This window comes from Bos taurus, chromosome 3 (genome assembly GCF_002263795.3).
Source record: "Bos taurus isolate L1 Dominette 01449 registration number 42190680 breed Hereford chromosome 3, ARS-UCD2.0, whole genome shotgun sequence".
Classification (NCBI taxonomy): domain Eukaryota; kingdom Metazoa; phylum Chordata; class Mammalia; order Artiodactyla; family Bovidae; genus Bos; species Bos taurus.
The window spans coordinates 37,935,046-37,960,522 of NC_037330.1; the positions used below are offsets into that span (position 1 = coordinate 37,935,046).

The 25,477-nt window shown below is 37.8% G+C and overlaps 1 long non-coding RNA gene across 1 annotated transcript in view; it reads right to left on the reverse strand.

The window, feature by feature from the left end:
- The window catches only part of LOC132344990 (uncharacterized), a 46,135-nt gene extending 32,472 nt beyond the window's left edge, over positions 1–13,663 (reverse strand). Inside the window, exon 1 of the long non-coding RNA XR_009494089.1 lies at positions 13,516–13,663. This is a non-coding gene — a long non-coding RNA (uncharacterized lncRNA). The remainder of the gene's footprint in view (positions 1–13,515) is intronic.
- Positions 13,664–25,477: the final 11,814 nt, after the last annotated feature.

A 25,477-nucleotide genomic window follows, 5' to 3' on the forward strand; every position in this document is an offset into this window, starting at 1 on the left:
TTGCTCAGTCTGTGTAATTGGTTGGATATTTGCATACAGGACGACTTGGAGCCAGATGTTGATTTTTTTTTTTCTCACCTTATGGATTCTATCCTCCCTTTGAATTTGTTATTGGCTCTTTCAAAGTAAATGTTCACTGGGGGCTTAGGTTAGAGATGAAAATCTGGCACATAATTATGTTTGTTAATCTTGCTACCAGAGGATTTGATAAATGATTTGTTTCTTATTTGTGTCTTCTCAAAAAACAGTAGTTCTCATTGGCTTTCATTCCAATAACCACAAAAGTGATTTTAAGAGAAGCTACAGAAGCATAGAAACATTCTATAATTATGTAAACCTTTTAAATGTTTATATAACTTGCGTAATGTTCCAAAATTTGCCAGCCTAGTGATAAGCAAGGTGATGAGATTGTTTTTTCACCACTACATTGGAAATGGAAGAGTTAGCCATTAAATATTTCTATTTTATGTAAAATTAGTTTTGGCATGTTAGAATTCCTATTCTCTGAAAATATGTAATTAATATAACTTTGCCTTAATCTTAAATATCTATTTTCAAGTCAATAAAATTATAATTTAATATTCTTTTTTTGAATGTAATAAAAAAAAAAGTTTGAATGTAATCAACTTGGTACTGACCATTTGGTGATGTCCATGTGTAAATTTGTCTCTTTTGTTGTTGAAAAGGGGTGTTTGCTATGACCAGTGCATCCTCTTGGCAGAATTCAATTAGCCTTTGCCCTGCTTCATTTTGTACTCCAAGGACAAACTTGCCTTGGAGTATCTCTTGATTTTCTACTTTTGCATTCAAATCCCAATCAAAGACAGGATCAAAGATCCAATTCCAATCAAAGATGAATAGGACATCGTTATTTGGTGTTAGTTCTAGGCGATTTTCTAGGTCTTCATAGAACTGTTCAACTTCAGCTTCTTTGTCACTGGTGTCAGGGCATAGATTAGAATTACTATGATGTTGAATGGCTTGCCTTGGAAACAAACCAATATTATTCAGTTGTTTTTGAGGTTGCATCCAAGTCCTATATTTATTACTCTTTTGTTGTTTATGAGGGCTACTCATTTCTCCTATGGGTATCTTGCCCACAATAGTAAATATAATGGTCATCTGAATTAAATTTGCCCATTTCTGTGCATTTTAGTTCACTGAGTCCTAAGATATTGATGTCTATTCTTACCATCTCTTGCCTGACCACATCCAATTTACCTTGATTCATGGACCTAATGTTCCAGTTTATTATTCAATACTGTTCTTTGCAGCATTAGGTTTTTCTTTCATCACCAGACACATCCACAACTGAGTGTCTTTAATGCTTTGGCCCAGTCACTTCATTTTTTCTGGGGCTATTAGCAGTTGTCTTCCACTCTTCCCCAGAAGCATATTGGACACCTTCCGACCTGGGGTACTCATACTTAGGTATCATATCTTTCTGTCTTTTTATGCAGATAATGAGGTTGTCACAGCAGGTGTACTGAGGTGATTTTCCATTCCCTCCTCCAGTGGATCAGTTCAATTCAGTTCAGTCACTCAGTCGTATCTGACTCTTTGCAACCACATGAATCGCGGCATGCCAGGCCGCCCTGTCCATCACCCACTCCCAGAGTTCACTCAAACTCACGTCCACTGAGTCGGTGATGACATCCAGCCATCTCATCCTCTGTTGTCCCCTTCTCCTCCTGCCCCCAATCCCTCCCAGCATCAGAGTCTTTTCCAATGAGTCAACTCTTCGCATGAGGTGGCCAAAGTACTGGAGTTTCAGCTTTAGCATCATTCCATCCAAAGAACACCAAGGACTGATCTCCTTTAAAATGGATTGGTTGGATCTCATTGCAGTCCAAGGGACTCTCAAGAGTCTTCTCCAAAACAACAGTTCAAAAGCATCAATTCTTCCGCACTCAGCTTTCTTCACAGTCCAACTCTCACATCCATACATGACCACTGGAAAAACTATAGCCTTGACTAGACGGACCTTTGTTGGCAAAGTAATGTCTCTGCTTTTGAATATGCTATCTAGGTTGATCATAACTTTCCTTCCAAGGAGTAAGCATCTTTTAATTTCATAGCTCCAGTCACCATCTGCAGTGATTTTGGAGCCCCCCCAAAATAAAGTCTGACACTGTTTCCACTGCTTCCCCATCTATTTCCCATGAAGTGCTGGGATCAGATGCCATGATCTTAGTTTTCTGAATGTTGAGCTTTAAGAAAACTTCTTCAATCTCCTCTTTCACTTTCATCAATAGGCTTTTTAGTTCCGCTTCAATTTCTTCCAAAAGGGTGGTGTCATTTACATATCTGAGGTTATGGCTATTTCTCCCAGCAATCCTGATTCCAGCTTGTGCTTCTTCCAGCCCTGCGTTTCTGATGATGTACTCTGCATATAAGTTAAATAAGCAGGGTGACAATATACAGCCTTGACGTACTCCTTTTCCTATTTGGAACCAGTCTGTTGTTCCATGTCCAGTTCTAACTGTTGCTTCCTGACTTGCATATAGCTTTCTCAAGAGGCAGGTCAGGTGGTCTGGTATTCCCATCTCTTTCAGAATTTTCCACAGTTTATTGTGATCCACACAGTCAAAGGCTTTGGCATAGTCAATAAAGTAGAAATAGATGTTTTCCTGGAACTCTCTTGCTTTTTCTATGATCCAGTGGATGTTGGCAATTTGATCTCTGGTTCCTCTGCCTTTTCGAAAATGAGCTTGAACATCTGGACATTCACGGTTCACGTATTGCTGAAGCTTGGCTTGTAATATTTTGAGCATTAATTTACTAGCATGTGAGATGAGTGCAATTGTGTGGTAGTTTGAGCATTCTTTGGTATTGCCTTTCTTTGGGATTGGAATGAAAACTTACCTTTTCCAGTCCTGTGGCCACTGCTGAGTTTTCCAAATTTGCTGGCTTATTGAGTGCAGCACTTTCACAGCATCATCTTTCAGGATTTGAAAGTGCTCAACTGGAATTCCATCACCTCCACTAGCTTTGTTCGTAGTGATGCTTTCTAAGGCCCACTTGACTTCACATTCCAAGATGTCTGGCTCTAGGTGAATGATAACACCATTGTGATTATCTTGGTCATGAAGACCTTCTTTTGTACAATTCTTCTGTGTATTCTTAACACCTTTTCTTAATATCTTCTGCTTCTGTTAGGTCCATACCATTTCTGTCCTTTATCAAGCCCATCTTTGCATGAAATGTTCCCTTGGTATCTCTAATTTTCTTGAAGAGATCTCAAGTCTTTCCTATTCTGTTGTTTTCCTCTATTTCTTTGCATTGATCGCTGAGGAAGGCTTTCTTATCTCTCCTTGCTGTTCTTGTGGAACTCTGCATTCAAATGATTATATCTTTCCTTTTCTCCTTCGCTTTTCACTTCTCTTCTTTTCACAGCTATCTGTAAGGCCTCCCCAGACAGCCATTTTGTTTTTTTGCATTTCTTTTCCACGGGGATGGTCTTGATCCCTGTCTTCTGTACAATGTCACGAACCTCAGTCCATAGTTCATCAGGCACTCTGTCTAACAGACCTAGTCCCTTAAATCTATTTCTCACTTCCAGTGTATAATCATAAGGGATTTGATTTAGGTCATACCTGAATGGTCTTGGTTTTCCTTACTTTCTTCAATTTAAGTCTGAATTTGGCAATAAGGAGTTCATGATCTGAGCCACAGTCAGCTCCTGGTTTTGTTTTTGCTGACTGTATAGAACTTCTCCATTTTTGGCTGCAAAGAATATAATCAATCTGATTTTTATGTTGACCATATGGTGATGTCTATGTGTAGAGTCTTCTCTTGTGTTGTTAGAAGATGGTTTTTGCTATGACCAGTGCATTCTCTTGGCAAAACTCTATTAGCCTTTGCCCTGCTTCGTTCCGTATTCCAAGGCCAAATTTGCCTGTTACTCCAGGTGTTTCTTGACTTTCTACTTTTACATTCCAGTCCCCTATAAAGTAAAGAACATCTTTTTTGAGTGTTAGTTCTAAAAGTTCTTGTAGGTCTTCACAGAACGATTCAATTTCCGTCTCTTCAGCATTACTGGTTGGGGCATAGACTTGGATTACTGTGATATTGAATGGTTTGCCTTGGAACTGAACACAGATCACTCTGTCGTTTTTGAGACTGCATCCAAGTACTTCATTTCAGACTCTTTTTTTGACCATGATGGCTACTCCATTTCTTCTAAGGGATTCCTGCCCACAGTAGTAGATATAATGGTCATCTGAATTAAATTCACCCATTCCAGTCCATCTTAGTTCGCTGATTCCTAGAATGCCGAGGTTCACTCTAGCCATCTCCTGTTTGACTACTTCCAATTTTTGTTGATTTATGGACCTAACAATCCATGTTGCTATGCAATATTGCTCTTTACAGCATCAGACCTTGCTTCTATCACCAGTCACATCCACAATTGTGTGTTGTTTTTGCTTTGGCTCCATCCCTTCATTCTTTCTGGAATTATTTCTCCACTGATCTCCAGTAGCATATTGGGCACCTACCGACCTGGGGAGTTCCTATTTCAGTATCCTATCATTTTGCCTTTTCATAGTGTTCATAGGCTTCTCAAGGCAAGAATACTATGTGGATCACTTTTTGTCAAAACTCTTCACTATTACCCATCTGTCTTTGGTGGCCTTACATAGCATGGCTCATAGAAAAGGCAGAGGAATCAGAGATCAAATTGCCAACACCCGCTGGATCATAGAGAAAGCTAGAGAATTCCAGAAAATTATCTACCTCTTTTTCGTCAACTATGCTGAAGTATTTGACTATGTGGATCATAACAAACTGTGGAAAGCTCTTAAAGAATGTGACTATCAGACCATCTTACCTATCTCCTAGAAACCTGTATGCAGTTCAAGAAGCAACAGTTAGAATCCTGTATGGAAAAACTCATTGTTTCAGGATTAAGAAAGTGCTGTCTGATGGCACCCAGTTTATTTAACTTATACGCTGAGCACATCATGAGAAATGCTGGGGTGAATGAGTTATAAGCTGGAATCAAGATAGGCAGGAGAAACATCAACAACCTCAGATATGCAGATGATACCACTGTGAAGGCAGAAAGTGAAGAGGAACTAAAAAACCTCTTGATGAAAGTAAAGGAGGACAGTGAAAAAGCCAGCTTAAAACTAAAAAACAACAACAACAACAACAAAAAAAACTAAGATCATGGCACCTGGCTCCATTAATTCATGGCAAATAGAAGGGGGAAAGGTGGAAGCAGTAACAGACTTCCTCTTCTTGGGCTCTAAAATCACTGTGGATGATGACTGCAGCTGTGAAATAGGATGATTGCCTCTTAGTAGTAAAGCTATGACATACCTAGACTGTGTGTTGAAAAGGAGAGATATCACTCTGCCAACTAAGGTCTGTAAAGTCAAGGCCATGTCCTTCCCAGTGGTCATGTACAGTTGTGAGAGCTGGACCGTAAAAAAGGCAGAATGCCAAAGAACTGATGTCTTCAAACTGCGGTGTTAGAGAAGGTTCCTGAGAGTCCTTGGACAGCAAGGAGATCAAACCAGTCAATCTTAAAGGCAATCAACCCTGAATAGTCATTGGAAAGACTGATGTTGAAGCTCTGGTATTTTAGTGACTGATGCAAACAGCCAACTCACTGGAAAAGTCCCTGATGCTGGGAAACATTGTGGGTAGAAGAAAAGGGAGTCTGAGGATGAGATAGCTGGATGGCATCACCAATGCAATGGACATGAACTTGGGCAAACTTCAGGAGACAGTGAGGGATGGAGGCCTAGTGTGTTGCAGTCCACAGGGTGACAAAGAGTCTGACACGACTGGGTGACTGAACAGCATTCTTGGTAGTTTACACACTGCTTACTAATTTGTATCATATTGCCCAACTCCAAGAAATGTTACTCCACCATGATTCAATATGAACAATATTCTAAAGTACAACTACAAAAAAACAATGCCGTTTTTTGGTGAATTTTGTTGGAAAAGGACATTGAAAAACAATGGGAAAAATTATTAGGAATGTAAAATCTACAAAAATATTTTTTAGATTCACCTATTTACTTAGCAGTATTTCCAAAACTCTGTCATGTACCATTTAGGGCATTAAGAGCTGGGAATACACTGAGAAAATCATACAGTCCCTGGTCCAATAAAGCCCAAGTCTGATAGGAGAAAGGCATTGGTTCAATCAGATCAGATCAGTCGAGCAGTCGTATCTGACTCTTTGCGACCCCATGAATCGCAGCACACCAGGCCTCCCTGTCCATCACCAACTCCCGGAGTTCACTCAGACTCACGTCCATCGAGTCAGTGATGCCATCCAGTCATCTCATAGTCATATATAAATACATAATTTCTTATTCTGGTAAGTGCTAAAATTTAGAATCAGAGACAAATGTTAGACACAATGACATGCATTAATGTAATCTGATAAATAAAGCAAGGTTTCTTTGACAAAATGGCATTTGAGCTAAATACTCAAAATAGCATTTGAGTATTAAGGGAGATACTCATGTGAGATTACTTTTCACCAACTTTGTACAAACATCTTACACAGAAATGAGCTTAGAAAGGTAAAAATAATTTCATGGCTAGAACATGGAAAATAAGTGAAACTAATGAGCAATAATATTCTAGAGGTAGATAGAGTCTAAATGAAATAAGACATAGAGCCATATTAAAGATTGAAATCCTTACCAGAAGAGCAGTTGGAACCAATTAAATGTTTTACAGATATAAATAAAAGACCTGTGTTTATGAACACTTCACCAAACTTTTACTAAGCTCTTCTTTCTTATTTCTTTTAAGACATTTTGCTTCATATAGAATTATCATGAGCAAAGTTCATTTCTGCTAAAATTATTCCTTATCCTTAATATCAATTAAAGTTTTCATCCTCTTCAGGATGGGAATACAGCTAACTAAGAGAAGGAGAGCAAGTCTTTTAATCTCATTTGCAAGCATTATTAAATGATAATCTCTCAAAATTTACTATATTATCTTTAGTTCCACACCTTAAAACACTACGTTTATAAAGTATTTCATGCATACAACATGAAGTTATGGAGTTATAACATTAAAAGTTCAGTGTCTATAGTTATGATACAAAGAGGATCACAGTTAATTCTAGAACAGAAGAAAGTGAAAGCAAGAATGTCATTGTGGTTAAAATTGTGATTGATACTCTGCATTAAAAACTAGTTTTGCCATTTCCAGGCACAGCCTAATGTACATATTCACTAATTCTAATATATATATATATTTTCCACATTATAAGGAGATCAGCCCTGGGATTTCTTTGGAAAGAATGATGCTAAAGCTGAAACTCCAGTACTTTGGCCACCTCATGCGAAGAGTTGACTCATTGGAAAAGACTCTGATGCTGGGAGGGATTGTGGGCAGGAGAAGGGGACGACAGAGGATGAGATGGCTGGATGGCATCACTGACTCGATGGACCTGAGTCTGAGTGAGCTCCAGGAGTTGGTGATGGACAGGGAGGCCTGGCGTGCTGTGATTCATGGGGTTTTAAAGAGTCGGACACGACTGAGCGACTGAACTGAACTGAATTGAAGATAAGAAAACTGATTCAGAAAGTTTAAACCAAACTTTCCCCCAAATCACAGTGTTAAAGAATATCAGTTTATATATGCGGAAAGTAAATAATCTTGACTCAAATTTCCTGCAGTAATAGTTTTGTTAACATTTGGCAATTTACCTTACTATCATTTCTTATATTTTCACATTTGTAAACTTGAATAATATCATTGAAACTATAGGACCTCTATGAAGAAATGCTGTTATATTATTAGAGTATTTAAAGAGTGTTATATTGCTACAATTACTGCTATTATTTTTATTAGTGATGATAGAAGATATTACAGTGTTTACGTTGCAGTGTGAAGTATGAGAAAAAAAAAAAAAAAAAGGGAGACATAAGAGATTGATACTTGCTCTTCCCAATTGATTTTCTTTTTCTGCACACGGAGATAGATCATATTCCTAAGTAACCAAGTATCCCATGCAGATAAGTGATTATAAAAATGATATTATAGCCAATGAGATGTGGGCAAAAGTGACATATTTCCCTCAGTGCCAATTTCTAACAAATGATTATCTATGTTCTCTCTTATTTTACAAAAAGGATGTTAATGATCAGGGTGACTTTGGAAGTAACATGTTGTAAATGGAGGACGCTTATCACCTTGAATAAATGTGTCTTGGTTTTTATGTGTAAAAATGTGTAAAAATACACATTATATTTGAGTAATAACAATTTTAGAGTCTAAGTCTCCTGATTTCCTCTCATAGCAAAATACCATTTTATAAAATAATTTTGAGCATGTCAAGTGTGTGTTAGAAATCTGCTGCTGCTGCTGCTAAGTCGGTTCAGTTGTGTCTGACTCTGTGCGACCCCATAGACGAAAGCCCACCAGGCTCCCCCGTCCCTGGGATTCTCTAGGCAAGAACACTGGAGTGGGCCGCCATTTCCTTCTCCAATGCGTGAAAGGGAAAAGTGAAAGTGAAGTCACTCAGTCGTGTCCGACTCTTAGCGACCCCATGGACTGCAGCCTACTAGGCTCCGCCATCCATGGGATTTTCCAGGCAAGAGTACTGGAGTGGGGTGCCATTGTCTTCTCCAGTTAGAAATCTAGAAGGCTACAAAGTGGAATGGCTAGATATAACCCTACCTGCAGCCATGAAATTACAAGACGCTTACTCCTTGGAAGGAAAGTTATGACCAACCTAGATAGCATATTCAAAAGCAGAGAAATTACGTTGCCAACAAAGGTCCATCTGGTCAAGGCTATGGTTTTTCCTGTGGTCATGTATGGATGTGAGAGTTGGACTGTGAAGAAGGCTGAGCGCCAAAGAATTGATGCTTTTGAACTGTGGTGTTGGAGAAGACTCTTGAGAGTCCCCTGGACTGCAAGGAGATCCAACCAGTCCATTCTGAAGGAGATCAGCCCTGGGATTTCTTTGGAGGGAATGGTGCTAAAGCTGAAACTCCAGTACTTTGGCCACCTCATGCGAAGAGTTGACTCATGGGAAAAGACTCTGATGCTGGGAGGGATTGGGGGCAGGAGGAGAAGGGGACGACAGAGGGTGAGATGGCTAGATGGCATCACTGACTGGATGGACGTGAGTCTGAGTGAGCTCCAGGAGTTGGTGATGGACAGGGAGGCCTGGCATGCTTCGATTCATGGGGTCGCAAAGAGTAGGACAGGACTGAGGGACTGAACTGAACTGAACTGAACCCTACCTAAAAGAAAGCTATGCAGACACAGTGTTTATTCAAGAATCACATGTCAGAAGGCACAGAGTTTAAAAAAAAAAAAATCAAACTTTTGGAAATTGTTTTATACTATATTTTTTAAAAGCAGTATATAAAAACAGAGGAGTTCATTACAGTAACCACTATTAGGTTGATGTGTCTGAAATTAATAGTTGAGGCTCTTTGAAGTCTTGAATATGTTTATTGACTTTTCCTCCTATAATTAAAATCCCTAAATATATTAATAAAAAATCTAAGTTTCTACTTTTACATTAACTGTAAACATAAACCATTAAAGTTGTCACTTTTATCAATTATCAATAATGCTCTTGGTTCAACAATGAAAATATGTAAAATTAAACAACCAGATTTTGATCTCTGAAATAATGATAAAAATCAGGTTAACCAATTAAATAATGATACCAACCAAATAATGATACCCACCAGATTAACAGCCAGTTTTTAATCTTTGAAATAATGATATCTAAAAGATATCATTGGTATCATTACTGGCATACTAGTGGATATTATTGGTTTCATTATTATATCTTTTAGATACCATTATCTGATGGGCTGGTGGGCTATAGTTCATGGGGGCACAAAGAGTTGGACATGACTGAAACAGCACTAGAAAGATATAAATCATGTTAAACATATATATAAACATTCATATATTTATTTCATTATAGCTTTTCATCATTTCTATCTTCAAGTGGAAATATGAAATTTGCTGTTTTTCCATTTCTTTTTTCTTTTAAATACTTTGATTCATTTGAATATCTTTTTATTACTACACCCCACATTTCTAGTGCTCATCTCCTAAATAAACCTACTCCTTTGTACAAATGTATTTGTCTAACTCATTCCCCAAAGGCTAAAATCAGTTTTCCTCTCGTAAGTTAATACACATATTTATGCAAATTTTATTATTTCTGGTAGTTGCTGCTACAATGAACATGTATTTTAATACTGACTTTCAATATTCTAAATAGGTGACTCCCAACACTGAAGGAGGCTTTTTAAATGACATAATTCCTTCCCAGTCTATATAAAATTCTAGTACAGAATTACAAAGAAAACTACCTTTTACCCTTTTCCCTATTTTTCAGTATTACTCAACAATAAGAAATAATATTGACTAGACTATATTATTTATGTGAATAGTTTGGAGTCCAAAAAAGTAATTAAAGCAAATGTCCTTAAAACAAAGTAATTCACTTGGAATGAATTTCAGTCAGCTATATTTTTGAAATGGAAATTACTTAGCATTACCATACACAAAAATTCAAAATTAATTAAAAAATCAAAGACCTAAATGCAGGATCTAAAACAATCAAGTTCTTAGAAGAAACATATAACAAAATCCTCACAACACTGGATTTGACAGTGACTTATTGGATATGACACCAAAGGCACAAGGTGGTAAAAGAAAAAAATAGACAAAAGGGACTTCATGAAAATTTTTAAATGTATGCATCAAAAGACACTCTCCATAGAGTAAAAAGATAATCCATACAAAGGGAGAAAATGTCTGCAAATTTATATCTGATAAGGGATTAATATTTAAGTTATACACAGAAGGCTGAAATTCAAAAACGATAAAAACAATCCAATTTAAAAATGGTCAAAAGATTTGAATAGACATTTCCAAAGAAGATATATTATACAAATGGTCAATAAGAACATTAAAAGATGTTCAACAACACTAATAATTAGGGAAATGAAAATTAAAACTACAATGAGATGTCACCTCACATGCATGAGAATGGTTCCTATCAAGAGAACAGAGAACAATAAGTGTTGGTGAGGATGTGGAGAAACTGAAATCCTTGTCCACTACTGCAAGGAAAGTTAAATGGTATAGTTATTTTGGAAAACAGGGCAGCAGTTCCCTGAAAGATTAACAATAGAATTACCATATGATCCAGGAATTCTATGTCTGGGTATATACTCAAAAGAATTGGAAGGGGGTCTTAAAGAGATATTTGCACACCCATGATTACAGCAACAGTATTCACAATTGCTAAAACATAGAAGCAACGCAAATATTTATAGTTGGAGAAATGCATAATCAAGATGTGGCATATACATGAAAGGAATGTAATTCAGCCTTAAAATGATGGAAATTTCAAAATATATTACAATATGGATATACATTGTGTAATCAGTATCAGAAACAGAAAGCAGAATGATGTTTCTCAGGCGAAATGGGGAAAGGGGAAAATATATCAATACAATTATTTTTTTAACAGGCATAGAATTTCAGTTTTACAAAATGAAATGTATTATGGAAATGGATAGTAGTAATGATTGCACACATTACAAATGTATTTAATATTACTAAACTGTATAGTTATAAAAGGTTAAAAGGTAAATCTTATAAATAAAAAAATTGGAAAAAAGTATACTAGAAAAAAACAAAGCCAGTAATTTATTGAAAGGAAGAAAATAAAAATATTATTTCTAAAATTATATGAATGCACTTACAAAATAATATTCATAATTTTAGAATGTAACTTTACTCTTGTTTTACCTTTTAATGCAGTTAAAAATTTTATTTAAGTAATAAAATATGGTAGAACATGTTCAAAGAAGATAATAAATGCCTAGGAGCATAATAAGATAATATTGCTACATGCTTTCCCAATATGTTATCACTCATAACTATATGAATTTGCCTCAAAGTGTCATATCATAAGTTGAAAATGGAGAGTAAATTATGTGACCTTTAACTAAACCACTCCTCATGTGATGATAACTTAATTAATCAAAAGTTGCTTCATTTTTTCTTGGCAAAAGTAATTTGAAACTTTTTTATAAACTATGTTCTTTCTCCAAAACCTGGAATCCTTTATGTACTTAAAAGTTGTAATTTACAAATTACCAATGTATGCTCATACTTGCTAAACCATGTAGGTTAATACTTTAAGCTACTGTAACTTACTAACACAATTATGTAAAGTTTAAAAATAAAATAAAATTTAAAAAATATATTTATGAAATAAGATATACTAAACAAAATCTTGTAACATTCTTCATGGCAAATGACTCTGTTATTGTGGAATGATAACATTGTCCTAAATAAACTGCCATTCAGATGAGTGAGTTCCATGTTAGGTGAAATCCTTTATTTATCTTTCATTTTTCATGCCTCTGAAACAGAAGGAAAAGCACCTCTTTTGCATCTGAAGCTGTCATATAAAAAAAAAAAACAAAAAACCAAACTTTGGAACTCTATACCCCAAGATTGGAAGCTATATTTTTAAACATTTATGAATGGAAGAAGAGGTTTGAGGAGGTTCTTATGAAAATATTTGTCAGAGTATCTATGTGTGTGTGTGCTCAGTCATGTCCAACTCTTTGTGGCCTTATGGACTGTAGGCCACCAGGCTCCTCTGTCCAAAGAATTCTCCAGGCAGGAATACTGGAGTGGGTTGCCATTTCCCACTGCAGGGAATCTTCCTAACCCAGCCATCAAACCTGTGTCTCCTGCATCTCCTGCAGTGCCAGGCAGATTCTTTACTACTGGGCCACCTGGAAAGCCCTCTGTAGATAAAAAAATTATGACCGGTCTCAATTCTTCCTTTTACTTGTTTTGGCAACTCAGCTTGCTTTGGATGATGGTAATTTTTTTAAGTCTTAGTCATCAGGAAAATGTGAAAAAGAATATATAGCCAACTAAATAAATAGCATTTACAAGTACACTATACAAACACAACGTAATTAAATAAATCTAAGATGGTACTTTTCATACTGTTCATGGGGTTCTCAAGGTAAGAATATTGAAGTGATTTGTCATGCCCTTCTCCAGTGGACCACATTCTGTCAGAACTCTCCACCATGACCCGCCCATCTTGGGTGACCCTACAAGGCATGGTTCATAGTTTCATTGAGTTAGACATGGCTGTGGTCCATCTGATTAGACTGGTTAGTTTTCTGTGATTGTGGTTTTCAGTCTGTTTGCCCTCTGATGGAGAATGATAAGAGGCTTATGGAAGCTTCCTGGTGGGAGAGACTGACTGAGGGGAAAACTAGGTCTTGTTCTGATTGGCCAGGCCATGCTCAGTAAATCATTAATACAATTTTCTTTGATGGGTGAAGTTGTGTTCCATCCCTGCTATTAACTTGGGACCAAACTATGGTGGAGATAATGAAGATAATGGTGACCTCCCTCAAAAGATCCTATGCATGTACTGCTACACTCTGCCCTTAAACCAGCAGCAGGCCACCACCAACCCTTGCCTCAACCAGACTCCCAGACACTCACAGGCAATTCCAGGGCAGTCTTCTGTGGGGTCACTGCTCCTTTCTTCTGGGTCCTGATGCACAAGGTTCTGTTGTGCCCTCCGAGAGTCTATTTCCAAGTCCTGTGTAAGTTCTGGCAGCTCTCAGTTTAGTTCAGTTCAGTCGCTCAGTTGTGTCCAACTCTTTGTGACCTCATAAACTGCAGCACGCCAGGCCTCTCTGTCCATCACCAACTCCCAGAATTCACTGAGACTCATGTCCATGGAGCCAGTGATGCCATCCAGCCATCTCATCCTCTGTCATCCCCTTCTCCTCCTGCCCCCAATCCCTCCCAGCAACAGAGTCTTTTCCAATGAGTCAACTCTTCGCATGAGATGGCCAAAGTACTGGAGTTTCAGCTTTAGCATCAGTCCTTCCAAAGAACACCCAAGACTGATCCCCTTTAGGATGGACTGGTTGGATCTCCTTGCAGTCCAAGGGAATCTCAAGCGTCTTCTCCAACACCACAGTTCAAAAGCATCAATTGTTTGAGGCTAAGCTTTCTTTGCAGTCCAACTTTCACATCCATACATGACCACTGTAAAAACCATAGCCTTGACTAGATGGACCTTTGTTGGCAAAGTACTGTCTCTGCTTTTGAATATGCTATCTAGGTTGGTCATAACTTTCCTTGCAAGGAGTAAGCATCTTTTAGTTTCATGGCTGCAATCACCATCTGCAGTGATTTTGGAGCCCCCCAAAAATAAGGTCAGCCACTGTTTCCAATGTTTCCCCATCTATTTGCGATGAAGTGATGTGACCAGATGCCATGATCTTAGTTTTCTGAATGTTGAGCTTTAAGCCAACTTTTTCACTCTCCTCTTTCACTTTCATCAAAAGGCTTTTTAGTTCCTCTTCACTTTCTGCCATAAGGGTGGTGTCATCCGCATATCTGAGGTTATTGATATTTCTCCTGGCAATCTTGATTCCAGCTTGTGCTTCTTCCAGCCCAGCGTTTCTCATGATGTACTCTGCATATAAGGTAAATAAGCAGGATGACAATACACAGCCTTGACGTACTCCTATTCCTATTTGGAACCAGTCTGATGTTCCATGTCCAGTTCTAACCGGCAGCTCTGCTATGGGGTTAATGTCAACCTCCTCCAAGAGGGTTTATGCCATACCCTGGTCTGCTGAACCCAGAGCCTCTGTCCCTGCAGCAGACCACTGCCGACCTATACTTCCACACGAGATGCTCAAACACAGTTCTGTCTCAGTCTCTGTGGGGTGCCTGGGCCCTGGTGTGCACAAGGTTGGTTTGAGCCCTGTAAGCGTCTCTGGCGGGAATGGGGTTTAATTGTAAATGTGAATACGCCCCTCCTACCATCTTTCTGGGGCTTCTCCTTTGCCCTTGCACATGGGGTATCTCCTCACAGCCACTCCAGCGCCTACCGTCTTATTGGGGTTTCTCTGACCTTGGACATGTGGTATCTCCACACAGAGTCTCCAATGAAGCGCAGCTGCCACTCCTGACCTTGAATGTGGGGTATCTCTTCTTGGCCACTCGCCACTCCATGCCATCACTTCATGGCAAATAGATGGAGAAACAGTGGGAAAAGTGGCAGACTTTATTTTGGGGGCTCCAAAATCACTGCAGGTGGTATTTGCAGCCATGAAATTAAAAGATGCTTTCTTTGGAAGAAAAGTTATGATCAACCTAGACACCATGTTAAAAAGCAGAGAGAGATATTACTTTGCCAACAAAGGTCCATCTAGTCAAGGCTATTGTTTTTCCAGTAATCATGTATGGATGTGAGAATTGGACTATAAGGAAAGCGGAGTGCCAAGGAATTGATGCTTTTGAACTGTGGTGTTGGAGAAGACTCTTGAGAGTCCCTTGGACTACAAGGAGACCCAACCAGTCCATCATAAAGGAAATCATTTCTAACTCATTTCTAACTCCTGAATATTCATTGGAAGGACTGATGTTGAAGCTGAAACTCCAATACTTTGGCCACCTGATGCAAAGAGCTGAGTCATTTGAAAAGTCCCTGATGTTGGGAAAGATTGAAGGCGGGAGGAGAAGGGGACGACAGAGGATGAGATGGTTGGATGGCATCACTGACTCAATGGACATAAATTTGAGAAAACACTGGGAGCTGGTGATGGACAGGGAGGCCTGGATTGCTTCTGTCCATGGAGTCACAAAGAGTCGGACACGACTGAACGACTGAACTGAACTGAACTGAAGATGGAACTATGAGTTTAGTTTTATGCAGAGTACATCATGAGAAACACTGGGCTGGAGGAAGCACAAGCGGGAATCAAGATTGCCTGGAGAATATCAATAACCTCGGATATGCAGATGACACTACCCTTATGGCAGAAAGTGAAGAGGAACTAAAAAGCCTCTTGATGAAAGTGAAAGAGGAGAATGAAAAAGTTGGCTTAAAGCTCAGCATTCAGAAAACTAAGATCATGGCATCCAGTTCCATCACTTCATGGCAAATAGATGGGGAAACAGTGGCTGACTTTATTTTTGGGGGGTCCAAAATCACTGCAGATGGTGATTGCAGCTATGAAATTAAAAGACACTTACTCCTTGGAAGGAAAGTTATGATCAACCTAGATAGCATATTCAAAAGCAGAGACATTACTTTGCCAACAAAGGTCCATCTAGGCAAGGCTATGGCTTTTCCAGTGGTCATGTATGGATGTGAGAGTTGGACTATAAAGAAACCTGAGCACCAAAGAATTGATGCTTTTGAACTGTGGTGTTGGAGAAGACTCTTGAGAGTCCCTTGGACTACAAGGAGATCCAACCAGTCCATCCTAAAGGAGATCAGTCCTGGGTGTTCATTGGATGGACTAATGTTGAAGCTGAAACTCCAATACTTTGGCCACCTGATGCAAAGAGCTGACTCATTTGAAAAGACCTTGATGTTGGGAAAGATTGAGGGCAGGAGGAGAAGGGGACGACAGAGGAGGACATGGTTGGATGGCATCACCAACTCAATGGACATGGGTTTGGGTGCACTCTGGGAGTTGGTGCTCGACCGGGTGGCCTGGTGTGCTGCGGTTCATGGGGTCACAAAGAGTTGGACATGACTGAGCGACTGAATTGAATTGAAGAACTCATGAACTCTCTATACAAGAGGTCTGTTTGTTTGTTTGTTTGTTTGTTTTTAACTGTATCTATGTGTTTCAAATGATCCCTATTACATTTTATTTATTTAATTTAAATTTATTTTTAACTGGAGGATAATTGCTTTACATTGTTGTGTTGGTTTCTGCTGTACAACAATGTGAATCAGCCATAAGTGTACATATATCTCCTCCCTCTTTAACCTCCCTCCCACCACTAAGCAATCCCTCTGGGTTATCACAGAGTGCTGCGCTGAGCTTTGGCACTCAGCTGCTGTGTTTTACAGCAGCTTCTCAATAGCTATCTGTTTTACACATGATAGTGTATATATGTCAATGCTACTCTCTCAATCTGTCCCACCATCTCCTTTCCATGCTGTGTCCACAATTCCATTCTCTATATCTGTGCTTCTGTTGTTTGTTATACATATAGGTTCATCAGTATAATTTTTCTAGATTCCATATATATGTGTTAATACATGATGCTTGTTTTTCTGACTTACTTCACTCTGTATACTACCCAAAATAATCTAATGATTCAGTGAAATCCCTATCAAATAACTAAGGGAATTTTTCATAGAGTTAGGACAAACAATTTTACAATTTGTATGGAAACACAGAAGACTCCAAACATCTAAAGCCATCTTGAGAAAGAAAAAAGAGGAGGAATCAGGCTCCCTGACTTCAGACAATACTACAAAGCTAATGCTACAGTAATCAAGACAGTATGGTACTGGCATAAAAACAGAAATATAGATCAATGGAAAAAGACAACCAGATAGAAAGCCCAGAGATTACCTTTGACAAAGGAGGAGAAACATGATAGAGAAAAGGCAGCCTCTTCAGTAAGTGGTGCTGGGAAAACCGGACAGCTACATGTGAAAGAATGAAATCAGAATACTTCCTAACACCACAGAAGGACTCGTGCTGAAGATGAAGCTCCAATACATTGGCCACCTGGTGCAAAGAGCTGACTCATTGAAAAACATCCTGATACTAGGAATGATTGAGGGCAAGAGGAGAAGGGGGCGACAGAGATGAGATGGTTGGAAGGCATCACTGAATCAATGGACATGAGTTTGAGGAAACTCAGGGAGATAGTGAAGGACAGAGAAGCCTGGCATGGGATCACAAAGAGTCAGAAACAACTTAGTGACTGAACACCACCACCATATACAAAAATAAATTCAAAATGGAATGAAGACCTAAATGTAAGGCCAGAAACTATAAAACTCTTAGATAAACATAAGCAGAATGCTCCTTGACGTAAATCACAGCAAGATCCTCTTTGACCCACTTTCTAGAGTAATGACTATAAAAACAAAAATAAAGAAATGGGACTGAATTAAACTTAAAAGCTTTTGAACAGCAAAGGAAACTCTAAACAAAATAAAAAGACAACCCTCAGGATGGAGATAATAACTGTAAATGAAGCAACTGACAATGGATTAATCTCAAAAATATATAAGCAGCTCATGCAGCTCAGTATCAGCAAATTATTACATTTAGAAGTCAGATTAGAGCATAATTTATTTACTAAAATTCATAATTTTATGGTGTGCTTTTCTATGAATTTTTATAAACTTTCCCTATCATTTAACTATCACTATTTTCAAGATACAGAATATTTCCATCACCTCCAAACTTCCTTTTTGTCCCATTTAGTCAAGTTTCTAGCTCCACCTTCAACCCTGAAACAAGTCATCTCTTTTCTGTCCCTGTAATTTTACATTTTCCAGAATGTCATAGACACTGAATCACAGAGCACTTCCAACTTCTTGAGTCCAACTTCTTTCACTTAGCAATACATTTTTGAGATTTTGAGATATATTAGTAGTTTGTTCCTTTTTTATTACTCAGTAGGATTCCATTACATGGATGAACCAAAATGTACTTATCCATTCTATAGTTAATGGCATTTACATATTTCCAGTTTTAGGAAATTATGAAAATGTTGTTAGCAACATTAATTTACAGATCTTTGTTTTGAATATAATTTTTTATTTCTGTTGACAAAGTACCTAGGCATGGGATCAGTGGGTCATATGATAAGTATATGTTCAACTTTATGAAAACCTGAGAACTGTTCTCCAAAGTATGCCTTTTTGCACTTAAGCCAACAATAGATGAGAATTCTAATTGCTTCAAATCCTTATCAGTAATTGGTATTGTCATTTTAAGTCATTCTAATACATGTTGTGGGATTTTCCAGGTGATGACAGTGATAAAGAATCTGCCTGCCAGTGTAGGAGATTTAAGAGACATGGGTTCGATCACTGGGTCAGGAAGATCCACTGGAGGAGGGCATGACAACCCAGTCCAGTATTTTTGCCAGGAGAATTCCACGGACAGAGGAACCTAAAGGGCTACAGTCCATGGGGTCGCAGAGTCAGGGATGACTGAGTGTCTGAGCAATATGTGTTGTATCTCCTGTTTTAGATTAGCTTTTTCCTATTAAATCATGATGTTAAGCATCTTTCTGCATGTTTGTCATCCATACATCTTCTCTGGCAAAACTGCAGTTCAAATCTTCTAGCTTATTTTTATTTTTAAATTAACTAGTTCGTTTCCTTATTAATGAGAGCTCTTAATATATTCTGGAAATGAAACATTTATCAGATGTGTGTTATGCAAAAGTTGCTTTTTTTAGTTTATTCTTTTTCTTTCCATTTTCTTAAGTGTCTTTCACAGAACGTGGGATTTTAATATTAATAAAGTCCTACTTAGCAATTTGCATTACATCTCTTTCATAAAAATAAACTTAGAAATTTCAACCAGGTGTACCCTGTTCACAACAGCATCTTGTGAAACAGCTAGTTGTCTTAAACTTCAGCTCAGTTCAGTTTAGTTCAGTCACTCAGTCGCGCCTGATTCTTTGTGACCTCATGGACTGCAGCATGCCAGGCTTCCCTGTTTGTTACCAACTTCCGGCGCATGCTCAAACTCATGTCCATCAACTCGGTGATGCCATCCAACCATTGCATTCTCTGTCGTCCCCTTCTCCTCCTGCCTTCAATCTTGCCCAGCATCAGGGTCTTTTCCAATGAATCAGTTCTTTGCATCAGGTGGCCAAGTATTGGAGTTTCAGCTTCAGCATCAGTCTTTCTAATGAATATTCAGGACTGATTTCCTTTAGGATGAACTGGTTGGATCTCCTTGCTGTCCAAGGGACTCTCAAGAGTCTTCTCCAACACCACAGTTCAAAAGCATCAATTCTTCGGCACTCAGCTTTCTTCATAATCCAACTCTAACATCCATACATGACTACTGGTAAAACCATACCAGTATGGTATGATGAGCTTTGACTAGACAGATTAGTCATTTGTAGATACAGAGTGAAGTAAGCCAGAAGGAAAAACATCAATACAGTATACTAACGCATATATATGGAATTTAGAAAGATGGTAACAATAACCCGGTGTACGAGACAGCAAAAGAGACACTGATGTATAGAACAGTCTTATGGACTCTGTGGGAGAGGGAGAGGGTGGGAAGATTTGGGAGAATGGCATTGAAACATGTAAAATATCATGTAAGAAACGAGTTGCCAGTCCAGGTTCGATGCACGATACTGGATGCTTGGGGCTAGTGCACTGGGACGAGCCAGAGGGATGGTATGGGGAGGGAGGAAGGAGGAGGGTTCAGGATGGGGAACACATGTATACCTGTGGTGGATTCATTTTGATATTTGGCAAAACTAATACAATTATGTAAAGTTTAAAAATAAAATAAAATTTAAAAAAATACTAAAAAAAAAAAAAAAAAGACTTCTTTTGTCTAAACAAATAACCAGGTAATCTAAGAGTGTCATTGTCATTACTATTTTAATAGTATTAATAATATTTGAAGCCACAAATATTGTTTTTGCATCTACTGAATATTTAAAAATTAAAACTCACATTATTCCATTTTATTTTTTATCTGTGATATAGTTATTATCAAAATCCAGCTCATGCAGTTTTAAAGTCAGACCTCTTCCTCAGGGAGAGTCTAAGATCATCAATTCTGTATATGTGGCCCCAAATCAGCAGTAGAAATATCACCTGAAAATTTGTTATAAATGCAAATTTCTGAACCCAGTTCCAGAGCTACTGAAGTAGAAATATAAACTCTAAGGATGTAGCCCAGAAATCAGTGTTTTAATGAACTTCCTGCGTCAATACTTTGTGTGCTAAAATTTAAGAATCACTGACATGAGTATACCTATTTTTGTGTTTAACAATCTTGTTTATTTTTATCCTTTGAGCTTTGGGTTTGATGGGGAGGGGCATTTTTTTTTTTTTTTTTTGCTGAAAGGTCAATTAAATTTTATGAACTTAAATAACTTACAGTATTTCCAAATACTATAAATTATGCTCTACTGAAATTTACATACATATTTTACTTTCTGAAAATCAGCTTGACTTAATAGAAAATACCTGTATCTACTTCAGTAGGAGAAATTTTAAACAAATATAAATCATGTGTTGAACAACTTCCCCTATAAGTCTCTGTAACTTCAGAGGATATAAGTGAATTTACCAAATCACTGTAAATTTAATTTACATTCTAATTCTTTCTGATGTAAAAATAAGCTGATCATCATACACTGACAAAAGAAAAGTTATATTATTATAATTAAGATATTATTTGGTTAACTTTTTTCATAATTTAATCTTTATATTCTTCTATATCTTATTTGTGGTTATATCTTATTTATGTTATCTATACATATGGATTTTATAAAGATGATTTCCATGACAACAGGTATGGATTTCCAGCAAATTAACAGTTTTGAAAGTGCTATGCCTTTGGAATTGTGTTCTGGGTTATTCCATTAACTCTAAGGGACTTTTATATTTACTTTTTCTTGGAAGGACTTAATTTGAAGAACAAAAGTAAAGATCAGATTAAACTAGAATAGATGGGTCTTTCTCTCTTGATATATAATACCTACAGAGGCATGGAGAAGGCAATGGCACACCACTCCAGTACTGTTGCCCGGAAAATCCCATGGCTGGAGGAGCCTGGTAGGCTGCAGTCCATGGGGTCGATAAGAGTCAGACACGACTGAGCGACTTCACTTTCACTTTCCACTTTCATGCATTGGAGAAGGAAATGGCAACCAACTCCAGTGTTCTTGCCTGGAGAATCCCATGGACAGAGAAGCCTGGTAAGCTGCAGTCCATGGTGTCGCACAGAGTCAGACACGACTGAAGCGACGCAGCAACAGCAACAGCAGCAACAGAGGCATGCTTATATCCTTGGCTAGAAAATGAATAATTTAAAGCTAAACCAAATCAATTATTTCCATATGTGGCTGATATTTACATGATACTGTCTTCCACCAGTAAAATATACTTATTTATATGTATTCCATTAGTAAGACTCTGATGCTGGCAGGGATTGGGGGCAGGAGGAGAAGGGGACGACAGAGGATGAGATGGCTGGATGGCATCACCGACTCGATGGATGTGAGTTTGAGTGAACTCCAGGAGGATGGACAGGGAGGCCTGGCGTGCTGCAGTTCATGGAGTTGCAAAGAGTCGGACACGACTGAGCAACTGAACTGAACTGAAAGCAAGAAAATCATACTATTTTTATATTATAGTTGCTATAGATTGAATATTATATATTTTTAATATTCCTAGTTGGTAATGTCATATAAAATATAATTTGATATTATGTTAGGTAATAATTACTTTTAATTTTATTCTTTAAACAAATGTTTGTTCAGTTTTCCAATATGTGCCATTTATTAAGACACTGATAAGAAAGTAGTAAATAAGGATACATTGACTCTGATCTCATGAAGACTAAAATCTAGGGGAAGGATGCCCTAGGCAAAACTGAGAGGAAAACACTGAACTCACCTCTTCTCCCAGAAAAAGTTACAATTAATTACAGAGCAACTATCTATGCAAACGACCAGAACGCTAGCAAAAGAGATTTTCCACAACTGAAGATATAAAGAAGGGACCACAAAGAGACATGTAGGAGTGGCAGAGATTCAGTATCGCCAGGATTGACTCCGCAGGTAGGTGATCACAAATGGAGAAATATCAAAATCATAGCCACACTGGGTGCCCCAGCCCAGGGGTCCTGCACAGGAAAATGAGCTCCCATTACATCTAGCTGTGAAAACCAAGGGGCTTACGTTTGGGAGAGGGGGAGGGCTACAGAAAATAGACTTTTCTCTTAAAGGGTACACACAAAATCTCATATGTTTGGAGTCCCAGCACAAAGGCAATAGTTCAAAAAAAGCCTTGGTCAAAGACACCTGCTAATCTTGAAGAACCTTTCAGAGAAGTAGGAAGCAAGTGGGCCTCACTCTGGAGATAGAAATGGTGATGGTGGGAATTTCAAAGAGCTATTTCTACTGAAAAACACTGGTTTTATGAAGCACCATTCTAAAATCCTCCCTCTAGCCTGTTAACACCTGGGAGCTTACCACACCCAATAGCAGTCTGGCATCAGCCATGTCTCCAACTCGGCATTGCAGATGGCTGTCTGGGGAACTGGTCCCAACCATCTTAGGCTGGAAGCAGCTCTGCACCCACCTAGGTAACAGGCGCAATTGCAGGGGAAGCCCACCCCAGCCTCCAAAGAGCCTACAGACACCTCACACTAAAACCAAAAGGAATCCAAACATACATTAGAGGTAGTCAACAAAACCCAAGGAAAAAGAACAAAAGAAGAAGAAGAAGAAAAAAAAAAAAAGACCTTCAAAAACAACCTAAAAGCATTTAACAAAATGGCAATACATGTGTGTATATAACTGTTTTAAATGTAAACAGAGTAAATGCTCTAATCAAAAGACACAGAGTGCCTGAATAAAGAACAAGACCCATACATATGTTACTTATAAGAAATTCACTAAAGATCTAAGACACATTCAGGGAGTAAAGGATTAGAAAGATATTCCATGCAAATGAAAATAAAAAGAAAATCTTGGTAGCTATATTTGTATCAGACAAAATGGATTTTAAGACAAAATCTATAATGAGACAAAAAAGAAAACATAATGAAAAAGGGATAAACTTAATAAGAAAATACAACAATTATAAATATGTAAACACCCAGCACAGAAGAATCTAGATACATAAAGCAAATATTAACAAACATAAAGGGAGAAACTAACAGAAACACATTAACAGTTGAGGACTATAAGACTTACTCATATCAATGGACAGATCATCTAGAAGAAAAGTGATAAGAAATTACTGGCAATAAATGCCACATTAGATCAGCTGGACTGTAACCAAATATCTTAACAGGTACCACACTGAAGAAGATAGATGGCAAATAAGCATATGAAAAAATGCTCAAAATCATGTTACCAGAGGAATGAAAATTTTAAAAACCATGTGATATTGAGCATCTTTTCATATGCTTATTTGCCATCTATCTTTTTGATGTGGTATCTGATACTATATTTGGCCAATTATTAATTAAATTATTCTTTTTTTTTTACCATAAACATTATCAACCAGGGGATTCTTGCAAACATTAATGCCTGTGGTCAAAAATATGTTATGTAAGTTAATACTGAAACAACTCTGGTCAATAATGTTTGGGTAGCAAAAGATGTATTAATACATCTCTGGTCAATGAGTTAAGTTTTAAGTATTAGTTATACATTTTTATAATAGTCCTTTAACAGTTGTGTTTTGAAAATATTTTCTCCCAGTCTGTGGCTTGTCTTTTTGTTTTCTTGATATTGTCTTTTCCAGAGCTGAAGTGTTTAATTTTAATGAAATCCAGCTAATCAGTTATTTCTTTTATGGATCATGTTTTTGGCATTCTGTTTAAAAAGGTATCACCAAAACCAAGGTTCTAGATTTCTCCTATGTTGTCTTACAGGAATCTTATAGTTTTATGTTATAAATAGGTCTATGATCCATTCTGGGTTCATTTTTGTGAAGGCTATAGCAACTGTGTCTAGATTCCTGATTTTGCATGCAGATGTTCAGCTGTTTCAGTACCATTTGTTGAAATATGTTGTCTTTGCCTCTTTGTCAAAGATTATTTGACAATATTTATGGGGATATATGTCTTGGTTCTCTCTTCTGTTTCATTAGTCTTTTTTTTTTTTTTTTTCTGATATTACAACACTGTCATGATTACTATAGTGATACAGTAATTCTTGAAGTCAGGAGCATAAGTCCTCCAACTTTGTTGTTTTTCTTCAATATTGTATTGGCTATGCTGAGCCTCTTGCCACTCTATCAGAATGGCCAAAATCCAGAATACTGACTGCTAAAATGGTGGCAAGAATATGGAGAAAGAAGAATGCTCACGCTGGTGGGAATGCAAAATGGTACATCCTCTTTGAAAGATAATATGATGTTTTTTGAGAAACTAAACATACTTTTACCACGATATCCAGCAAGCATGCTCCTTAGTATTAACCCAAAGGCATTGGAAACTTGTGCCCACAAAAAACGTGATATTTAAAATATATGCTAATACTTACAAAATTTAATGTTATAGCAGCTTTATTCATAAATGTCAAAACTCAGAAGCAATATAGATGCCAATCAGTAGATGTATAGATTAATAAGCTGTGGTATTATCTATTGCTGGTAAATTTAATGTTAGTTGTGAAAGAATTCAGAGACAAGCAGAGATGTTATTTAAGCAAGTGAAAGTTTATTTAAGCAAGGATATGCTCTCAGAGGGCCTTCTCAGTTGGCTCTAGTGCTAAAGAACCCATTTGTCAATGCAGGAGAGGTAAAGAGACACAGGTATGAACCCTGAGTTGGGAAGATATTCTGGAGGAGGGCATGGCAACCCAATCCAGTACTCTTGCCTGGAGAATCCTATGGACAGAGCAGCCTGGTGGCCTATATACTTCATGGGATCACAAAAAAGGCAGACAC